The sequence below is a fragment of the Haemorhous mexicanus genome, chromosome 3, assembly GCF_027477595.1.
Source record: "Haemorhous mexicanus isolate bHaeMex1 chromosome 3, bHaeMex1.pri, whole genome shotgun sequence".
Classification (NCBI taxonomy): domain Eukaryota; kingdom Metazoa; phylum Chordata; class Aves; order Passeriformes; family Fringillidae; genus Haemorhous; species Haemorhous mexicanus.
In genome coordinates this window covers 85040081-85063165 of record NC_082343.1, presented here as the reverse complement: position 1 = coordinate 85063165, position 23085 = coordinate 85040081, and the positions used below count along the sequence as shown (strand labels likewise).

The 23085-nt window shown below is 36.6% G+C and overlaps 1 long non-coding RNA gene across 2 annotated transcripts in view; it reads right to left on the bottom strand.

Moving 5' to 3' along the window:
* LOC132325343 (uncharacterized) overlaps positions 1-22432 on the bottom strand; it is a 77238-nt gene extending 54806 nt beyond the window's left edge. The window contains exons 1-2 of one of the 2 annotated variants that reach the window (XR_009485916.1): positions 22365-22421; positions 19891-19983 (exon numbers count right to left, since the gene is read on the bottom strand). This is a non-coding gene — a long non-coding RNA (uncharacterized LOC132325343). Of the gene's footprint in view, positions 1-19890 lie in introns of both variants that reach the window. The other variant, XR_009485915.1, reaches the window with a different exon arrangement.
* Between the last annotated feature and the right edge of the window lie 653 nt (positions 22433-23085).

Sequence of the window (23085 nt, the reverse complement as noted above, 5' to 3'; positions counted from 1 at the left end):
CTAAATAGTTTTTTTCTTTCTGTTTTCTCCTTATAATAAAATAACTGCTGTTCTTACCAGAGATGTTCTTACAGAGGTGGAGACAGAGAGTCAATAGCATTCATACATTAAATCCTATTTTAAATGCTCATTCTATTACTACCAGAGGACTGATGTAATTAATTACATACCTTATCAATTCCCTCTGTACTTCATGGAAAAGACACAGCTGCTGTTTTCTCTTATAATGTTTTCATTCATAATCTGCAAATCCAGTGTTCTTTACCCTGAGTCTAAACTTTTCCTTTCTATAGTGTCTGCACAAGAACTAAATTGGTGCAAGACCTTCTATCTCTGTAACAGATGCCTAAAAATGGGGATGGACAACTAGCTTATTTTTCAGAGCTATTTGAGTTCAGATTGTAGCAGCAAGGATAAGATGGGTTGCATCTGTCTGGATCCTGTGTAGGAACTGAGCGCTATCAGTTTTAACAGCCACAGGAATCAAGCAGCTTCAGAACTCTTCCAGCCAGAGGAAGAGCTGGAATTAGTCAGGGATTGAACTCTCCTGTGGCTATGGAAAACAAAAGCAGAAAGGCTTGGCATCTTGATAATTTTATGATAAACTAGGTTATTATTTTTTCAACTTGTTTTTGCTTTTCAATTATCATTATTTTTCTATCCCCAAATTATTATTCTATCATATTCTGTTGTAACAAAAACTCCCTCTTTCCATCTACATTCATGTAGTTTAATTTATATGATATTTTTTGTTTTAATCAAACTATAATTTGGTTCATAGAATATTCTTGTGATTTTTTTTTTGTTTCTCCCCAAAAAAATAGAATCTCTATGTCTACATCAGATAAATAGATTTCTTCTAATGTGAAAAAACTCCATAAAAACTTCAAAGTTTAATTGTATTAGGATTGAAAAATATAGCAAATGTTTTCCTAAGTTTATCTTTCAGTTTCTTCATTAACTTTGTTTCCTCTATGATTTAAGGAAAATGTGGAAATTTTTAAATTTTTTTTTTCAGAAAAGATAAAATGTGAATTCCAGGTATTAGAAAGCTTGCCATATCTTGCAATATATGAAAGACTGCAGTGGAAAAAACCTAGGGGCTTTCTACATTGCAACTGAGATAAAATAGACTGTGAGGACATTGTGGATTTAAGGATTCCACTGTCAAATTACCAATTAAAGTAGTAATCTGCTACTACTACTTTTAATGACTTTCAATGAGGGATTTTCAGCAGAAGATTTGCTACTTCCTTAATGTCACCATTCACATGGAATTAATAAAACAGAGCTGCAGAATTAAAGTCAATATTGAAAATGAAATACAGCATTAGTGGTCTCAGTACAGTTCATGACATGAACCTTTAAAGAGAGGAACACTCCTTATTCTTTTCTTTGAAAAGGTAAAAAAATAATTCCCAGGTTTAAATCCACATTTCCTCTGAGTAGATTTAATTTCAAGCTTTACTGCAAATTCAACATAAGATTATACAATGGTGACAAGTATGCACTTTTCTCATAAAGCTGTATAAGGGATTTGTAAAATCAGCCTGCTGATGTCACTTGCAGCCAAGACCATTTGCTTTTTGGGGCTCTGAAAAAACAGATATACCCTTTCAGTAATAATATTCCCTTCCAATAAAAAGGTGCTTACCCCAAATTGGAACAAAATTCATAAATTTGAGCTTTTCCATGGAACGTAAATTTTCAAAATATTTTCTTTTGGGAGAACGAAATGGAATATGTAAAAAAATCCAAGCCAGGAAGCCAGCTGGCCAAATAGCTTAGATAGAAATCACACCAGACCATGGATTTAGCTGCTCCTGAGAGTGGGGAGCCCCGTAAACCAGCAGGGAGGCCCAGTTTGCCTGTCTGGTAGACTGGAGTCTGTCAGGGACTTCAGCAAAATTAATGTGCTCCCTCAAGATGATTTCATTTCACTGAATCTGGATTTTCCAGGGCAAACCAATCCACCAGAACATTTGTCTCATTCTATTGTTCATGCTTTCCATAGGAATAATTTATTGTTTGTTTGTCAATGTGTTCCATACCATTTTGCAGAATTTGTGGCCACGCTACAGTGGGTATTTTTATTTCTACTGTGCAACCCAACAGATAGATCATCTACAGGGACTGAAATGCAATGCCTCCCATAAAAGTGCCTCTAACAAAGGAGAATGTGGTAAATTCCATAGGTCCCCTATGTCCTGAGGGTTGTTGTTCTCTTGCCTGTGCCTGACTATGAGAAATGAAGATGTAGCTCATTAAAAAAAGCAATATTAAACTCCAGGAATACAGTAGGATAAAGAACATATGTTTGAGTGAACAAAGAAAATAGAAGTGAAATAAATGGATGTTTTACTGCTATTAGAGCTTCAGAAAATCTGCATTTTTGTTCCTTTTCCCCCAAATTATTCTTATGTCATATTCTGTTATAATAAAAGTTCCCTCTTTCTATGTTTATGCCATTTAATTTATATAATGTACATATGCAGCTAAAACTAAGCTCTGAGACTCAAAAGCAAAACCATGAGACAGAGGAAATTGCAGGAGCTGTTATGGAAGGCTGGGAAAAAAATGAGTAATGAATGTTAATGAGTCAAATGTTAACAATATAAAATTTAACAGATTCTCACTATTAGCAATGAGTTTGAGATATCATCAAGTAGTGCTTTAAATTATATCCTTAAACATCCCTCAAAGAATTTTAAAGCCAAGCAATAAATGCTGAAGCTGAAGTCAAAGGGTTGAAGGTGATTCCCTGATTTCAGCAATTAAATGTATTCAGGAATGCATTACAAGAAATGTTCTGTTGTTGTCTTTGAAGCACAGAGCAGATAAACAATGCTTGATCCGGGGCTTATGCAAGTATTCCATATTATTTTATTGGTTAAGGCATTAGCAATTGCAGTGGCCAGTGATGAATTAATACTTCAAAACTCTATGCTGAAGAGTTTTGACATGGAAAACATTTAATATGGTACACATACAAAGACATGTAGAAAATCTTTATCATTAAACTTATCCACAGCTCTTTCTTGACCTCTTTGAAAAATGACAGGTAGGTAATCAAACTCTTGAATCTTGTACCATGTGATGATGGCAAACTCATCAATTTCTACAGATATGTAAGATTTTTTTCTTTATTAAAAAAAGGCCAAAAAATTACTTGACTTCATCAATGGAATTTGAGTGTGTGCCTTGTCAATATGGAGAAAGTGGCACTTTTGAGCCAATTGATTTATAAAGTTTAAAAAGTTTAAAAAGTGCTATACAGTGATCTTTTGTCAAAATGAGACAGATATCCAAGAATGTGATTTTAGTTAATGGAGAAACAAATAAAAGGGAGAAACCCCCACGACAGCAGGTAACAAAACTGCTATTGACTTTTTTCACAGTTCTTACACATCAAAGAAAAATCATAGGAGTTCATATAATGAAAATGACTATATTAAAAAAGAAGCCAAAAATGTAGATTGAATCTTAGTTATTGCATGTTCTTATTGAATTCCCAATATTTCTATCTTTTAATTCCAGGATTTGGGGGAAAAAGTGTATGTCAACAGAATTACCAGATTTTCAAAGAAACATAATTTATGTTTCAGGGACACTATCCTCATTTTTCTTGGACACTCATTTTGTACTAATTGACATTCCCAGATGTCTTTTTTTCATTATGTTTACAGTTTGTGAGGCAGAAGTCATCAGTTTGTAGGTGCTGTGGAGCACTCAATGGGTGTTCCATTGAGCAAGGAGTTCAATTTGTGCAAGCGAGCTAAAATGAGATGGTGGCCAAAATGCCACTAAAAAGCATATGAAATCTATATATGTTTTTGTATTAGCAGAAGCAGGATTTCACTGCTATTTGTGTTTCAGACCTTCTCATTATTCAACACTTCCAACAGACACTATGTACCATGATGGTCAAGGATGAAGGAATACACAAACCAGATTGCTCTATCCATTTTTCATTAAAAAAATATGACTATTCTGAATGCTTCAGCAGATTGTTGTGGGCAAAATTTATTCTACCTTTGAGCATTTCAAAGGAAATTGTCTCATGGAAGTACTGAACAAAAGAAATTGAGAACTGGAAGGACTGCATTTTTCTCTGCCATAGAAGAACATAATTAGCAACACAGAAAACTGTAATTGCTCAGCAGTCTGACCTCTGTGAATTAATTCAAACAAACTGAAGAAAGTGAGACTTTTATTTGAAAGTTCATTAGGAACCTGTATTTTATGTGGGATATGTTAACCATATAAATGAAATCAAAATTCATTAGTATAAAGTAGGATATTACAGTGAGAGCCAGTTTTGTGTGTATCCATGAAAACTAGCCAGTCTTTTTAAAAACTCAAAGTAATTAAGATATTTTTTGTTGTGGTTAATGGGAAGTTGAGGGATACAGATTATGTCAACCTGTAAAACTAAGGTCAAGCAAGTATCTTTGTCATTGTTTATGCTTGCATGAAGTATTACACTCTCCAAATGTAACAAGCCCCTCGTAAAACAACACCTTTACAAAATGAAATAAATATATCTGATAATTCCAGAATTAGTTAAGTTCCCTAAAAAGATATTTAAAATACTATTTTTTCTTTTATCATGAAAATATTCCTGGTTACAACCTATGAAGTCATATTTACAGTATATTTTCCTATATAACAATTTGTCAGTAAAAGTTGCTCCAAACACATACTTGAGAAGAAATGTGTAGGCAAAGATCCAGAGATCAACCACCTTTATATTTTTAAGTTTGAAAAGTGCAAGAAAACCCCTGCCTCTCTGGAGTAAAAGACTGAAAGTTTTAGATGACTTTGGGATGCTCAGGATTTCACCATAATTGCTTTAAAGTCTTATCCTGTTTGGGCCAAATTCCTCTATCATTTTGGAGGTCAGCCATGGGAACTTCCAAGGTAGATCAGTGCAATGCACCCCTTGGGCCATGGGAGGCTGACTCAGACAGGGTTGTGGGGGTTGTGCATCCAGCTCTCTCCCCACCCCATCCGAGAGCAGTGCTGGGGATGACCTGCAGCCACCTGATTAAGGACAACTTCATTTAGTGTTGTTCTGACCTTGCATCATCAGCTGAATACCTTCTCACTGGTACTTATTTCAGTTGGTTTCAACTAAAATAAATGGCTGATAAGTCAAGAAACAGTGCTGACTCTCCACTGCCAAAGGGAAGCTGGAAGACTGTAACCTCAGAAAACCAGACTGCTCCTGGAGTTATCAGATCAAAGTGTAAGAAAGTGGTGAAAGGTACAGACAGACCAGTTGTGAAATATGGAGAAAAAATGTTTGATCACAGAACAGCTTTCAGGGTGAGGTGAAAAGCAGTTTAGGACAATACTCACTTGAAGTGCTCAACTCCATTCTATAAAATCACTAGTCTCATAAGACTTTTTTTTTTCAAGCAATATCTTTTTTTAAAACCAAAGACTTGAATAAATTCCTTTGATTTCTTCTCATTAAAATCCTTCTCACGTGGGCACAATTTTTTAATCAAATATTGTTCCTTTACAGAAGCAGAAGCAGATGGTAAAAGCAAAGTATAAATGATAAAAGTTAAATACTTAATACTTAACAGAATGCTATCGTACTTTAAACGTTCTATATTTCAAAGCTGGCAGGTATAATTTGACTATAAAATGTACAATAGGATGCTTTCAGAAGCATTTACTTTTTTCACATTGAAATACACCTTCATTGTCTTGCACACTATAAAGTTTATTTAAGCATCCTGAAGATTGCAATTACTACTTTAAAAAAGGTTATGCATTATTTAGCACACAGGTATGCTATTCGTATTCAGTGTCTACAAATGGTACTCACAATTGTAATTACTGAGAAATACAGAAAGGTTTACCAATAGGCCAAAACCCTAACCTTACCTTGGGCACCTTCAGAAGAATGAAACAAAGACCAAAGAAGGGTTTTTAGAAGGAAGCATGGGAAGGAAGTCTATATTTACCTTGAGCTAGAAGTAAGAAACCCTGTTGTGAGAAGACACTCTTGAAAAAAATAATCCATATGAATTCATCATGAATTCCAAACTTTACATCACAGTTTATCCAAAGAAGAGGGCAAGTTGGAAGTAGAAGTACGAGTATAATTGATTTGAATTGATTACTATGAAGTTCAACAGGTTTGTATGACAACTATTCAACAGATTTGTAGATAACTACATTTATTTTTAATCTTGAATGAATTAAGGTAATGATATTTCTAACATTATTTTATGGTATTGTGTTATATCAATAATATAATGTATATATATTATATAATATACACAATATATTAATTACATAAATTATATTATATAATATTATAAATTTATTGTAATTTATTGGTATATTGGTGCATTCTAGAGTTGCTGTATGCTGCTATATAACATTTAGGGTCAGTATTTAATTTCAATAGATTCAAGAATTTGAACCACAAAAGCAATGTTCATAGAATAAAAAACGTAAAAAGGAACTGAGAGAAGTGGAAAAAATGTCTGGAAAAGCTGGGAAGCTGTACTGGTCATTAAAAATTTTGGTAAATAATGAAGGAAGAAAGTTGAAGGAAAATGAAAAGACAGTACATTTAGCCATAATCAGCAGAACAAGAGATAATTCTTTGAATTCCCAAGTTGCATATAATTTTATAAAATTGTAAGTCCTCTGTGTAACATGGTGTATTCTTTTGCATTTCAGTGTCTTAATTCATAAAAATATATCAAACACTTTTTTTGATAGTCTCAGGACACTAGGAATAATGAAGCAAAATCAGAAGTACACTTTCTTCCTTCAGGAATCTTATCTAGGAGCCAGAATCCATGGTAGTGATCAGGATGTAGACTTTGACCCTGTGCTTCAATCATGGTTAAAGAACAGAACATCTGGATCCCAGAAAACAGAGACTTGTAAAGGGAATTGTACCTCCCACTATGAAGCCAATAGAACTCTACTCAGAATTACAAAAATACTCTCAGTGATCTCATCATCCCATTCCAATAGTGATCAAGGGACATAGCAGTCTGAAATGCATAAATGGAGGCTCTGAATTTTAATAAATATAAACAAAAAGAAAATTTTTCATATATTTGTACCAAGGGGTTCAGCTACAAATCAGTGGCAGTAGCAATAGTATGTTTTATGGACCTCTAAAGGTACATTTGTATGTTTACCTGTTTCCTACATAAGACAATAATAAATATTTGACTTCTCCCCCTTCCTTCAATATCTTCCTAAGCAGAAAATTAAGCTGTGTCCATAGTCCTCTAAAATGTAAATCAGCTTCTGCACAATAAAATTAATGAGCAGTGTTGCTAAGAGCCAGGTGTTGCAGCCTGAATGAAATGTCTCATGGGAACTCAGACTTTGGACCATTAACCATGGCTAATCAGAATGGCTATTTTATAAACAGAAACAGATGTCCCTCTAGAACAGTCTTCATTTGGTTAGTGTGCAGGTACCAGGTATTACCTTAAAGCAAACTTCATATATTGCTCTGAAGGATTTTTGAAAGCAGGATTACTGGTTCATCTTTTACTGTGTTTTTTATTTTATAATATTTCTACTTGCTATGGTGGCAGAAGACAGTGCAGAAGAATTCTTTTGTTGCAAGAGGCTAAATTTACAAGAACTTGTTTGACTAATTGCATAGTATCTCTGAAAGTACACAGAATATGCCAGGGTACCTTTTTTTCCCTTCCCCAAACAAAATGCAGCCTTTTTAAAGTGTTCTGGGGAAAGAAAATGAAAGATGCCAGATGACAAATGCTAAGAGCTCATTGCTTAGCAAACACGCTGAATAAATAACACAAACTTTGTAAAGCCATTAAGTACAGGAACTCATTCCACTGAAGCCCAGAGCAGGAACACAAATAAAGAGTTAGCACTACTCTCAGGATAATATAGTTGAAGGCAACTGAGTTATATCTAAATTGAATGTGAAGAGACATTTATTTTGGTTCAACTATATTGTAACACTGTATTACTTTATGTTACACTCAAGTATTTCATTTTAGGATAAGGAAAGGAGTCATGACAGAAATGACACCACCTTACAAAAATTAAGATGACAATTAAATAAGTCTTCTTATTAAACTTAAAATTTAACCTGCTCTTTTTACTTTCTTTTCTGCAATAAAGGAATGGACATGCATTCATATACAGCCAATTAATCATCTTTCAGTTGATTTACTAATATATACTATTCCTAATCTTTGCAAACTGACTAAAAACAAACACAAACTTTAACATTACTTACACTTCATGTTTCTGCATATGAGAGTAAAACAGAAGGTCTAAGATTTGTCACAAAGCTGTATGGAAATCTACAGGTAGGGACAAGATTTGTAAGTCTAGCTCTCTGCCAAAGGCAAATTACATAGAAAAAAAGGAGTCTACAGATTCATTACAGACCTATCACAATGAAAATTTAATCATAAGCCAAGGGTACTTGTGTGAAAGCAGAAATTATTTACTTTTCCAGCAGAAAAAACAGGCTCATGTTCTCAACAGAGAGGGATTTTTTAACTTGCTTACCAAGTTATAGCAAATCTGTTTCAGCTCTTGCACTCACGTACTAGCTTGATAAACAAATCTTATGTTTTAACAAAGTCAACTTACAGCTCTGTAATTAACCCACAAAGGATGATTAGCAAAAGGCAAACTGGCCACCTGAACAACCCAGAGTTTGAATCTAAGGATAAAACTTTTTGGACACATACTTTATCAGTACTTAAAATGACATTTAGTATTTATATTTACAAGAGAATTCTCTGAGATTTTAAGAGCTTGATAGTGCAATATTCTGACTTTCTATTTTCTTTTTTTTTTTTTTCATTAGTTATAAAAATGTTTATTAATTGTAGTCACTGTGAATTGTTTGCTCCCAGCATACCAGAACCAAGGACATGCTGGGTCACCTGAAGGTCAGCAAGACAGAGCTAGAATTGCAGTGTGATGTTATCTAAACCATCTCACTCCTCTGTATCTGCTACTGCTGTCAGAGGGCCCAAACATAAAGTGCAAAGAGTGAGATCATGAGCCAGCGGCTGAAGAAGATTTTGGATCCTGCTTGTGAAAAAAGGAAAAAAAAAAAGCAGATGAAAAATGAATGTTTCATCTTTGTAGCTCTCTGGCAGAGATAAATACAAAACTGTCAAGTGTGGTCAGTGGTCAAGTAAGGTTCAGAAAACCAGCACAGATTCCTCTTCCACAGATAAATGACAAGATATGGATGTGCTGTCCTCACACCCACGTCATTCTTGCCAAGAGCTCTGGAAAGTGGTGTATTCAAGCACTCAGATGAAGGCCAGTGTTTACTGGAATCTGCTGTGAATTGCAAGAGGATACATATATTATTAGGCCTCAGAACATTCATTGGCTCCATCTGGGGAAATAGTTTCCATACTCTCAATACCGGCTGTATCCCCTGAAGGAAATGCTGCAAAGAATCATTTAAATGAATAGAAGCAACACTTACCACAAAGAGAGCCAGTAAGGTCACAGACTTGACAATAAAACTACAGAAAGTGGGCTGCTAACCTGCAACAGTTCCAAACCAGTGTTGCTGTCAGATAATTTCTTGAGGCAGATTTCACTGTAATGTCGCTTTTAGAAGAGGTAGGGGATTAAACTTCCTCCAGAAAACAAAACCAAAATCCAAACCAAACAAACTAAAAGAAAAAACCGCTCAGAATAACCTAAAAAACCTCAACCAACCTTTAAACAAATCAAAAGGAGAACAGGTTAGGATTGTAAACCCACTTTTTTTCCTAGCACTTCTGTTTCAATGCGTACATCAAGTCCTCTGCCACATACGATGGTCACACTGGCTAATGTACAGGTCTGATCTTCAACCAAACAAACTGCTGCATCAGGCAGCAGGTCTCAATTTCCTGCTTCAGTAAATTACTCTGGAATATCTGTCAACAACTGGCAGCCTTCTGAGATCTGCCTGGAAAAAGTAGCTTTTTTCAGAGAACCACAGAATATGCTGAGTTGGAAGGTGCACACGAGAATTGTCAAAGTCCAGCTCCTGGCCCTGCACAGCACCATTGCCAAAGGTCACACCAGGTGCCTGAGAACATTGTCCAAATGTTTCTTGAACTCTGTCAGGCTTGATGCTGTGACCCCTTCCCTGGGAAGCCTATTCCAGTGCCCAAACACCCTCTGAGTGAAGAGCCTTTCTTTAATATCAAACCTCCCCTGACACAGCTACAGGCCATTCCCTTGGATCCTGTCACTGTCACCACAGAGAAGAGATCAGTGCCTGCCCCTCCTCTTCCCCTCACAAGGAAGCTGTAACTGCAGTGAGGTCTCCCCTCAGTCTCCTCCAGGCTGAACAGACCCAGTGCCCTCAGCCACTCCTCACACAGCTTCCCCTCAAGGCCCTTCACCATCTCTGTTGCCCTCCTTTGGACACTCTCTAACAGTTTAATGTCTTTCTTACATTGTGGTGCCCAGAACTGCCCCCAGCACTCGAGGTGAGGCTGTCCCAGAGCAGAGCAGAGCAGGACAATCCCCTCCCTTGCCTGGCTGGTGATGCTGTGCCTGATGCCCCAGGACAGGGTTGGCTCTCCTGGCTGCCAGGGCACTGCTGGCTCATGTTCAACTTGCCATTGACCAGAACCCCCAGGTCCCTTTCCCTGGCACTGCTTTCCAGCATCCCATTCCCCAGTCTGACTGTACATTCAGGGTTGCCCATCCCAGGTGCAGAATCCAGCACTTTCCCTTGTTGAACTTCATGTGGTTGGTGATTGCCCAGCCTTTCATTTGTCAAGGTCTCTGCAGTGCCTCCCTGCCCTGGAGGGAGTCAGCAGCTCCTCCCAGTTTTGTATCATCTGTGAACCTGCTCAGTACCTCTTCCAGTCCTGCCTCCCAGTAATTTATGAAGATGTTGAAGAACACAGGGCTGAAGATGGAGCCCTGTGGAACCCCACAAGTGACAGGTGACCAGTCTGATGTCACCCAATTCACTGTAACCCTTTGCGCCTGATCCTTTTTTTGATCCTTTTCATTATGTGATTGTGGATTATTTTGACATTGAAAGTTTTCAGAATTGACTAGTCTTTATTCAGTCTGAGAAACTGCAAATATGTTCATGCTGAGCTGTAAAGAATAATAAAAAATAAATATCAGTTTTTCAGTTTTCTAGTTCATTATAGATGTCAATGTGTCTGTGATAAACTACTTCTGACCTTAATCATCTTTTTTTTTTCAGTGCAAGCTGATTTGATATTCTGTACATAAATTATATAGCCAAGTATGAATCTGAGAATATGCTATCAGTGACCTCAGGAACAACAAAAAGATTTTCAGTGTTTAAAGAGAAAGGGTGATTCAGAACCTTAGTTAAATGGCCTTTCCAATTATTTATGCATATGGTCAACAAATTTTTTTCATGTTATAGACAAAAGCTATTCTTCCACGCTTTCACCGACTATATTAGAACTCAGATTTTTATACTGCATCCCTGATGCTACTTTGAAGAAAAAAAATTGCATTCTGCATAAGTGGTTGTTGAAATCTTAGCTCCATGGCAGAGAAGTATCTTTCTCAGTGTAACTAAGATGTTTTACAAAGCACATTTACAGCCAAAAGTAGTAGATTTTATATTGAATTGCAGGTGGTGATACTGTCTGCAAAGCTTTGCTTCTTCATTTGTGTGCAGCGTGCTGGAAAATAAATTAGCAAAATCCTAACTGGAAGAGCATCAGAAGAAAAGTTAGAAGTTGTTTTTCCTTCTTTTTCCTTTCTCATTAGCTTGTGTCAATTATCATGCTTTCTTAGATGAAAAAAGTTGCACACACACACAAAAAAATCACATTGAGACATCAAATAACAGAAGCCCAGACTATTAGGTGTTTTGGAGTTGCAAGTTGGTTTAATATGAGAATATGTTTTGAAATACTCTAACACTTCCTCATGTAGAAAGAAATTTCTACAGTGTTCTTGTGTTCTTTAACTTCACAACCTTGGTGCACTTTACAAGCTACTTAGATCTGAATTCTTTCTTTCCCTCTAGTTCAGTGTGACCAAGACAAATAGTCATTAATAGGCTAGACCACTCAGTTAACAACACCTTCCAGTTATCAATAAAGAAGAATTGCCTTGTGAATAATGCCTTACTGTTGATTTAACATTAAGATGTTGAGGGAAAAGAGTCACCCCTATCATAGTTTACATTGGAAAAGGCAGGTACATTAACATTTCTATCAAGCCACTGTGTTACATACACTGAGCCAGTTTGAATGCACAGGGGATAGAGCAGTAGCTAGGCACTTTTTATGGAAAAAAAGTGTCAACATCACCACATCAGCCAAGAAATACTTATACTCTTTCCTTCTTCTCCTTCCCTTTCTTCCCCATCCTAGACTTCCCCTTGTTTTAGGAGTTTTTAATTGCATTTTATTCTTTAGAACACAGATAAGTTTTGTAAACAAATCCATCTGTTCCATTATTTTTGCTTATTCTCACAGAGAAAAGTATGTTGGCTGTGCTGCTTCCCAATATTAGTCTAGGATATGAGATGAGAAAACTGACTATAAAAAGAGCAAGAATTTGAAAGCTAAAGTTTTTCTGATCTGTTGCTTATTTCCCTCACTGAGTGCATTAGGTAATAACTGGTAATGGTATAATTTGGCCCAGGTTCTCACACATGTGTGCCAAGTATCAGTGGCCTGATTTTCACAAGTAAGGTACTCTCTCCATGACAGAAAGACATATTAATTGAATATGTAATGTTATATGTTGTACCCATTCCATATGTAATATGGAATGGGTAAAATTGGCAATGTCTACATCTTCATTTAGACTCACCAAAAGCAGAGTTCAATTTGGGTCATACTCAAACTTTCACAGCTATTTGGATATGACCTCCCATGAGTTTAGAAAATAATATCATCTGGAAAAAAAAAACAAACTCTGCTCTTACAAGCTCTTTGCCATGCCAAGATTTTCCTTGAGTCAAACAGCTCTTCATCACCTGTAGTGTGAAACAACCTATAATGTGAATGCTTATGAATTTCTAAAGGGGAGTTTCTGAGTCTGAGATTTCAAGCTTTTACTGAAGGGCTTGTTTTCTCCCACTGCTGTCTCTTAAATCCATATGGAAATAAAAACAGTAGCAGGTGACAGGAAAAACTCTTACAAATGTCAAGGAATAACCAGGAAAAGTTAAATAAATGCTGTTGAAATTAGAAATACAGGTGCTGAAATATTAAGTGGTGAGTGTGTTAGATTCATCATTGTGCTGGTTTCATTGAACAGGCTCAACATAAGGCTTTACCTGTGTCAGTGGAAGCCAGTCAGCCCTGAATGCCCAGCGAGCCACCTCACAGTCACTTGCAAAGCTCTTTTAAATGGAGTGATTGCCTTTATCTAGGTGTGATTAGAGGAGGCTCACAGAAGTTGAGCCAACTCCAGGTTATCACTGTTTCAGACAAAAGGGTGTCTGATGACCCTTCTCAAGCCTCGAAAGCAGTCCTGGTTCTATCAAACAAAAATGGGTAAAGGTAGTGGTGAAAACATCTTTCAGCTGACCCACTACCTGAAAGGACTGCATACATTTATACAAAACCTCTGTTTCCACAGTCCACACACATTTATGGATGCTGAAAGAGATCATGAGGTGCTCTCACAGAGCAACAGTATTTCTTTTAAAACATTGCTTGACCAGACAGAACACATGACAATGGAGAATAAGGTTGACATTATAAGAATTATAACCTCTGTGAAGTAGAAGATGGCATTTTCAGTATATTTAGATGTGTACTAGCAGTATAGGAAGATTTTTCATTGCCATTTCCATGCCCTATAATTACTATATAACAGCATGTACCATAATTTTAAACCACTGGCTCATAGAACTTTTCCCAAGTTTCTAAAGCCAGTTTTAAAAGTATACTATTAAAATTATTATTAAAAAAAAGTATGCTTTAATATTCTAATTGCTCATGCCAAAGATAAACACATATTTGGCAAAATATATTGGAGCAACTCCTCCATACCCTCAAATTTATACAACTTACCAGTCATGCCTCATATCCTAACGACAAAATTTAGTCATATCCAGAAATAGCTGAGCAATACCCAGCATAATAATATTCCTTAAAGTGTATCTTGAGGTGTTTTTTAGCAGAATTAGATGGTCGTTTCCATCCAAATGTTGGGTACAACACTTGTAGACTCATCTGGTCTATATTCACCATAGCAAGTGTGAGGAACAGCATGTCTGGCTTCTGCACTGAGGTTTTCACGGGCCATGACAAAGCTACCTCTACATATATGTTTTTAAGATTAACATGACAAAACAGAACAGGATTTTTCCCCAATCCAAAGAATTTAAACCCTATAAATGCTGTGGTTAAACAATTGGCTGCAGTGCAAACATATCCCTGGGAACAAGTTCTCCCTGTATGAACGCACAAACATCAACAGGAATGTGTCAGTAATACTAAAATGTGGACCAGACTTGCCCATAAGGTTTTTTCCAGGTTATGAGCCTTAACAGAATGGGGGGAAGGGAGGAGGGGGGAAAAGCATATATTGAAGTCTAATTATTTCATAGTGTTTATATTTTGGTTCAAAATCATTTCATGGATTAGTACATGTAAAACTAATAAATGTTTCAAATTGGATACATTTTGAGCTATTCAAGAGTGAAAAAGCATCTTAAACAATAAACGTTGGATTTTATACCTTCTGTGCATAGACTTTGCGGAACTAGACAAAATTTTGACCAAAAAAATTCATTCCTAAAAATCCTTTTCTAATTCTAATGTTTTTTTTATTATTATTATTATTATTATTATTAATGTTATTATTATTTAGTAACACTCTGGAATGCTTAGAAGCACTAAAGAGTGCATTTATGTGGAAAAGTGCCTACATAAGAAAAACATACTTAATGAAAAACATACTTCAGCACACACTTGACTCTAACTATAACATAGCCAGGGGTATGATTATTATCATGGAGACCTCACTTGAGATGTCCTTTCTGCATGCACACATTGATTTTTAAATACCAATTCACAATCAACAAAAGGGCAGATTCAACAGCTTATACCAGCAATTCCTAGAAACCTACAGAATTAATTCACTTATCAAAAAGACTTTAATCCTGCTTCCAGTGATTATGATTCATCATAAAATCCATTATTTTTGAGATAATTTTATAAATCACAGTAGCTATTGTGCTATGAAAAAAAAAACTATAGTGCTGGATAAAATATGGTTTGACTCTTTCAGGTTTTAGCTGTAAAATCTCTGGGACTTCATAGACCCAGCTCCATCTCAGATCTCTTAGCTTAAATTCCCAGGGTGAAGGCCACATTTATTTCCACTCCACATTTATTTCTTCTAACACTACGTACTTTCAAAATGGAAAAATATTATTTTTCCAAACTGAGAAATGCCCATGCTTAACCCTGCACTTTTTGTACATTAGCTTTAGGAAAAGGCCTTAGGGTGCACACTACTCAGAGTCCAGCTCCCCAAGTTTTGGTGCCTCTCTGAAACACTCCTTGAAGCATTACTGTAGGGTCAGGTTTTGTGAGATAAGAGAGAAAAGTCACTAAAGCCCTGGATCTCTGAGGGCAAAACACGTCTTCTGCAATGGCAATGGAAAAATGCAGAATGAAAACTCTTTCAACTTTTGCTTAAATGAAAAATTAACGGAGCAGAATTTAAGGAAATGGCACAAAAAATGGCTGACTTCACTGTCTTCAGAAACAGGGCTCTGATTAAAGAGTTGAAGAAATGTGGTGTGGAACTGGAATTTGTACAGCGTGTATCCCGTCTTTTTTTTCCTGAAGTGGGACTATAATACTGACAAGCAGACACTGAACAATGGATGTTTACAGCATGTCTTTGAAAAAAAATTACTTTCAGCAGACAGACACGCTGGAGCAGCAAGCTGCAATCCCCCATTTATGGCAGCCCTGCTGCAGCTGGTGTCCTGCAGCCATGGGAAGTCTGGCCCAGAGCACCAACCTCTGCAGGATTGTGGGCACAGCTGCTCTCGCTCCGGTCCTCTTCTTCTGGTCATTGAGAAGGGAAATGTTGCACTGCTTGGCTGTAGCCTGCTCACTGCTGACAAGCTAATCTCCCATGGCAGACTGCCTCTCCCTCTTGCAAACATGCTCAGGCTGTTCTTGCTGTCAGCTGAGCAAACCCTGCAGAGCTTGTATGTTCTGTATTTTGAACTCTGATATTAGCGATTTTCCTCACTTAGGCCGTGGTATAGCTGAGGGAATGTCAGTTCTTTTTTTATCCTTATGCTGCTAATAATCTTCACAAACTCCAGAGCCCTTTCTTAATTTTATTAAAAATTGAATGCAGAAAAACCAGATTTATATACTCCTTCAAAATTCATATAAAAAATTAAATTGACACAATACCCTACGCTCTGGTGGAAAAATCTAATCTTAAGGGCAGTCCAAGACAATCCCTTTCATGCCCATAAATGCATGAGATGAATAATATCACTCCTTTCCCCTGCACAGTCTGGCTGTGGGGTTCTCCTGTCACTGTGCAAAGCCCCTGCAGGAAGCTGCAAGCTGTCAAGATCCTTCCCTGTTGAGCTAATGGCATGTGACTCATATCAGATGAAAACAGAGGATCCCTACACAGATGCACCATAGCAATGCCACTGAAAGCATCATAGGCAGATATTTATGCTCCCTGAGATTGACAGGCTAAGGGGGTTGCAGACAGAAGATTGTTAATCAGAGGAATAAATAAATTAATTCCAAATTTTGAAAAAAATCTAGTAGTCAAAAATTATCGCTCACCAGGGTCTTTGGCTCAAGGGTTTGTCAAATATGTTCTTGGTCCTTCCAAATCACTTAAGTGAGTGGAAGAGTTTTGTCTCTTTGCTGGAACTTGCCCTCCATGCAAAGACACAAATATATTTGCAGGTCATGATATAAAAGGCTATTACCCTGGAAAACAGTCAGCCTGGGCAACAAGAATTGATACCTCCTCATTCATTATTCAAGTTCAGTTCAAACTTTTGTCGTGGAAGCTTATACCTCCAATAGGGAGTCTGCCACAGTGCAAGGAGGACATGAGGCTGCAGGGTTGAAGAAATAGTGATTCTTTATAATTAATTCTATTTTTCACTTGTCTAAATTTTGAGATGTCAGAATAAGATGTGAAATAGTCTTTCTCTTATTTTGGATGTTAGCTGTTTATTATAGCTTAGTATGTCTTCTGACTGAAAATCTAGCATTTAATGGGGGAGATTTAGTTGACAGTGAATGACAGGTCCTTGCATGTTGCTATCATGTTTCTCTGGCAGGGTTAACATTCACCTTTCTTATACTGATTTCTAAAAATTAGGTGGATTGAACTAGTAGAGTAGGTGGTTGGGTTTTTTTCCTTGCAGAATGGGATGTTCATGTAAAAAAAAAATTATCTTTAGACTATTTGCTGAGTGAATTAACAAAAATCTCTTCATGACAAATTTTAAATTTACAGTCTGAGAGAATAATTGTACACATACCGTATTCAAATGTAGTCAAATATTTTTTGTGTATTACACTTTAAAATACTGAAACAAAAACCTTGGTTAACAGAGCATTTGATTTCCATATTTTTCCTTAACTTTCAACTTGTTTTAAGTCAGAGACAGTAAATTTCCCTTGCTAATAATTGTGTCTTTTCATGTTTGATCATACATTGCATCAATCTGTGTTCTTAGGTACAATATTTGTAGGGGAGGAATAATAACAGTTTAAAAAATGCAATGAACCACTGATGTAGATTCCTCTTTCTGTGTAATAAATGGTGAAAAGTCTTGGACAACTACTCTCACAGTCAGCCTTAGGTGTTTGTGACATTTATTTATGTTTCTCTTTGCTGTGCAGGCTAGGAAAAATCTCCTGCCTGATGAATGTGAATGATCAGGATTAAGGGTTCTGGGGCAGGAAGGACAAGAGGAAATAGTGAATTACTGTCATATGCAGAGGTTTGGGCTGGTGCCAAGTGCTGTGCAGGTGCGAGATTACAATGCAGTTCCCTATTTTTTCAGCAAGCCCTTCTGTTAATTACTGTATTTTGCTATGCAGGTTACCTCCTCCAGGGGCTCAGCTACATCCTTATGTGAAATAACCGCATGACAGAATTCAAATTCATTATGGGAAATATAAGAATTTTATATAAAACTCCTGCCATTTAACAAAACAGTAGATTCTTAGAGGTTGTCACGGCGCTAGATTCTTTGTGTACGCTACTCATCAAATTAGATCTTTGCAAGCGAATTGCTCTGGCATCTCCAGCATGTAAACCCACTTTTTTTTTAAAGCAATGAGTTCGGGGTTAATTAAACATCCTGGTGATATTTTTTTAGCACTCTATATACTTATTTATAGGGTTATACTATATATTTTTTGTTAGCAATATACTTTATATACTTTACATTACCAACATTACTTGAACAGAGGTTTTTATATGCATTTCATTCCATTTTATAGTGCTATGAAAACTATTAAAATTGTCAGTCACATTCTTGTGACAAAAAATTTGTGAATTTTAATTGAGAATACAAAGTCTATAATTCCATTGGTCAGGGAGAGATGTGGGAACTTGAAAAAGCTACCCCATGCCAATAGAAGACATAAACACTTTTATTACATAATCCACAGCACAAACCCTCACTGATTTTGGTAAATGGATGTATTGCAAATTTAAGGCTTCTCTATTGCAACAGCTCTGTCATTATGTCCATAACTACTATCCCAAGTCCAAAGTTGTGCAAGAACAAATGTCTTAGTTCAAAAGTCAGGTTAAATTCAAGCCTTTTAGACAGTAAAAAATATTGGAGCAAAGATAGTACTTTGAGAAACATATAAATAATTTTAATCCTAACTTCAAAAATTATTCAGAGCCGGGTCTGAAATGGGCTTAGGTGTTGAAAAGTTCAGGTTCACAAATGTAAAATGTAATTTAATTACCAGCAATTACTTGTTCTGACATAGGGATGAAAGTTCCCTGTACAGTGCTTGGAGAGAGTTAAATACTCAAAATCTATGAAAGAACCATACACTATCCAATTCATTCAAAGGGGAAATATAGAAAATACCATTGAAGAGAAGGGAGTACTCACAATATCCAGCATTTTGGATACAGTGTGCAAACTGGATGTTTTAAATCCTGTAATGTTGCAGAAAATATTATGATTATTCATGGTCAAATCTTGACCACAGATTGCTCTCCAGTTGGAATTTTTTTCCTCCTACAAATGCCTCCCCAATTGTCATGTGCTTAATACCTGTTGGAATGCCCTTTTTTTGCCCCAAACCAAAGGTTTGGTTCTTTTGTGTTCCCTCTCTGTGCTACAGATAAATGATGCAACAGTTTCAGGGTCATTGAGATCTACCTACCATAACTAGACCAACACTTTTTCTAAAAGTAGATCTGAATTTCAGAATTTATATTTGATTAAATGTGATTCAACAGCTCTGACTTTTTAAAAACTAACTCAAAAAAATTCTGACTATGCCCTTGAGAAGATTTTTTTGTTTTGCAAATCTGAGTATGCTAGAAACTCATTCCCTCCTTCTTGTCATGAATGTATGCTATATGTTCTTGTGAGGCCCATTTGTTACCAAACAAATACAAATGCTAATTGGAGGAAGTAACATTTTCCACAATGAGTGTGAGATACAAACACCCACCAGAACCCTTCTGCTATGCTTCACCTAAAATATGAAAAATACTTGGGAGTTAGCTAATCCAGTTCCTCCATTTTCTCAAAGCTTTATTTAATTCTTTCTGTCTGTACATAATTAAAAATCTAGATCCTTTATTTTTGTTCTAACATGACTGGTTAAGGTGATCCTTGTTATATATGTACAAACTGTACAATATTTCCATACCTACCTTCTCTTCTTGAAATACACTCTTTGTTTTCATGGAGCCAGAAGTGTCCCCAGGTGACAATGGAACATCCCTTCCCATTGACTTCTGTGGGAGCTGGGAATAACGCAGACCACCCAGAATAGGAATTTTGAAGAAAAAGCTCTCTTCACTTGAAGAAAAGCTTATTACAGGCTCCTTTCCAAGTAGGAAGTGACCTTTAAAATTAATCTTTAGCAAACCACTCACGCATCGCTAACTTAAACAAACATTATAGTCTTAGCTAAACCAGGGAGTATATTTCCTTCCTGCTGATTTGCTCCCAATTACTGTTGTAACAGAAGGAAGTAGAAGATCCTCAAAGGAAGTAAGCAACAGATGCAAGATGTTTGGAAAGTTATTATAATTTGTGTAAACATTATCCTGAAAAAACCCAAGCATTAGCCAAATTAGGGACACCAAACATAGTCATTACCAATGTTTTTTTTTCTCAGCAAAACTGATCTGTGTCACAACATGGATGCTTTTGTTAAATAAGAGATGGGGTCTTATAAAGTCCTAATGTCCTTTTGCTGGCTCTGAGCTCACTAAAAATTGAGAAATGTCCTGAGAAGGATGCCATTCGTCATGCAGACTGTGGCCTCTCCAGCTGCCCAGAGTGAGATTCATACTCATAAATGACCTTTCATTTACACAAAAATATCACTGTTCTTTTTCTGTTCAGTAATATGCAACCTTTTTAAAAACAAGGTCCATTTAGATAATAATTATCAACTTTCTCCAAAAATTTAAAATTGGTTGAAAATTGGTGGAAGCAAATGGAAACATGCCCAAACATTATTTTCGGTGCCTAGGAAATATATCTATGGGTTGCATGAAAAATTATTAGGAAAGGCTTTTGTAGTCAGTAGACTGCAACTCACTATGAATCCTTCAGATGGCCCCTGGGATGTGTTTTTCTTCCAGAGTGCTGAGTGAAATAAAGCAAGACTAACAACATTTTTTTCCTACAGCATGACCCACCTTGGACATTTCTAAACTCACACATGACTTTCTCTGAGTCTCTAAACTGTCAGAAGAAAACTACAGATTGACTTACTATATTCAGGTCATCCCTTCAGCATTGGCACAACTATGATCTTGTATTTGCTAGAAAGCTAAATCAGTCTTTACTAAAATACAGGTCCTATACCAAGCCCCACCTGTACATAGGAAATGTTAATGCATATATATATAAAAAAATATATAGCTATACTAGTAAATCAAACAGGTCTACAGGCACAGAACAGTCCTTGTTAAAAGTATTAAATTCCTTTCCTTTGAAAAATCAGGATAAATAGAAAATGCCTATAAGTTTTACCCTTGTTTGGGAGGCTGGGATGCTTGGGATGAGGATGGTTGTGTGCCAGGAGGCAAGGGCAGACTTCACAGCTGAACAGCAAGTATACTCCCAGACAATAATCTACAAAGCTAAAGCTTAAATTTGTTTTGCATCTTCATACCTATATTTATTTTACAAACCAATCCCCACTTTGTGTAATGCCAGTTTTAAATGTGAAGTGTATCCCTAAAATATTAAGCATTTAATAACAAACATTCAAAGCCCATTGCTTTTGTTGAGTACAGTGGCAGAGTTGTTCCTCTTACTGTAGCGCTGAACCAGATTTCTTCCTTGCTGTTCCCTTTCTGTTTCTCATTTTATTGATGTGGTTGGGCTGCATTTTTTAAAGCTAGTTAGGATTTCTAGTCTTTTTTTAATCTCTTTACCAAAGCAAAAAACAATCACAAAGCACAGTGTGTGCCTGTGTATGAGAGTACATCCATATGTGTTTGACAAAGTTCTTGCTAATAGGAGCCTGCACAGTTAAGCCTGACTAGAGGCTGCTTCAGACACTACTATGTTATTGGATGCCAATTAATGCAAAAGGAAAATTTGCCCTTCTGATTCCCAACTGAACGGAAAGTCTGGAGCTCCAATAATGACAAAATCATGGGAAGATGAGAACTGTTAGTTTGGGTACTAGTAGGGTCCTTGCTTTTGGCTATCAAATCCTGCTTCACAGTGTTCAGTGGTGATGCCACAGCACTGCTTATCTATGCTGACCACGGCACATTGGGACGCTGCAATTTCTCACTTGACTGAAGATGTGTCCACCACAGTCCAAGAGACAGGTGTCAATTCTCCATAGGTTAATAGCTTAAAATATTCTGGGTCCTGTTTAATCAAGCATCAAAAAGCCACAAAATCATATCAATTTGCAGCTGCTTAGAGGTCCCAGTCTGGTGAGTCACATTGTCACATGGAGATACCTGCCACCACAACTGACACTTTTGGGTAAATGGTTCAGAAAATGAAAGGTTGGGAAATTTATGACCTTTCCTACTTTGTCAGAGTTAGACAACATATGACATGTGGAAAACACGGGAGAACTATGAGAGAGTCAAGGTAGCAAAAAACTGAAGTGTTCCTCTACATCTTATTTACCACAATAAAATACCTCAGGTGTTTCATTCCAGGTCTGAAGCTCCCCCAAACCCAGATGATTATCTGCTTTGTCAAAAAAAAAAAAAAAAAAAAAAAAAAAAAAAATTAGAATTTAAATAGCATCATTGTTATATACTGGTTTTTTTCTTTTCATAAGTCTAAACAAGTAACACAAAATTTTATTCTCCTGTATAAATTAGAACCCTTGAAGCAAAATATGAGTACAGATTTTTCTGAAGCTGTTGTTGCTACTAACTGACCTGTTGCCCAGGTTCCCTTTATAACTATCCAAGCCAGATAGGACTGCAGGACATTTGACACAACTTGCTATCATGAGATTTGAAATTTCTACAGATAGACAGTAAATGAACACGTAAAAAGCCAAAATACCTTGGGGAACTGCCCTTCCTTTGGGAAGATACCATGACTGACCTTACCAAGGCACTCACTTGATACATCTGTGCTGAACAAGCCAAGTGCTCAGTTTCCACGCAGGATCTGAGCAACCTAGTTAACAAACTGTCAACAAACAGTCAGCAGCTGCTTTCTAGGGTAGGTAGTTTTCAATTGTGAGGCTCCTGCTCCTTTTGTAGGTGACCCTATCCCATCCACAGCTTATGAAATAGGACAGAGATAGTCCTGGAAACTTCTGCAACTTTTGACATTTCTACCTCCTATCTTCATGACTTCTTGATGGGCGATGTCATGAACTGCACTGTTCTACAAACTTCAGT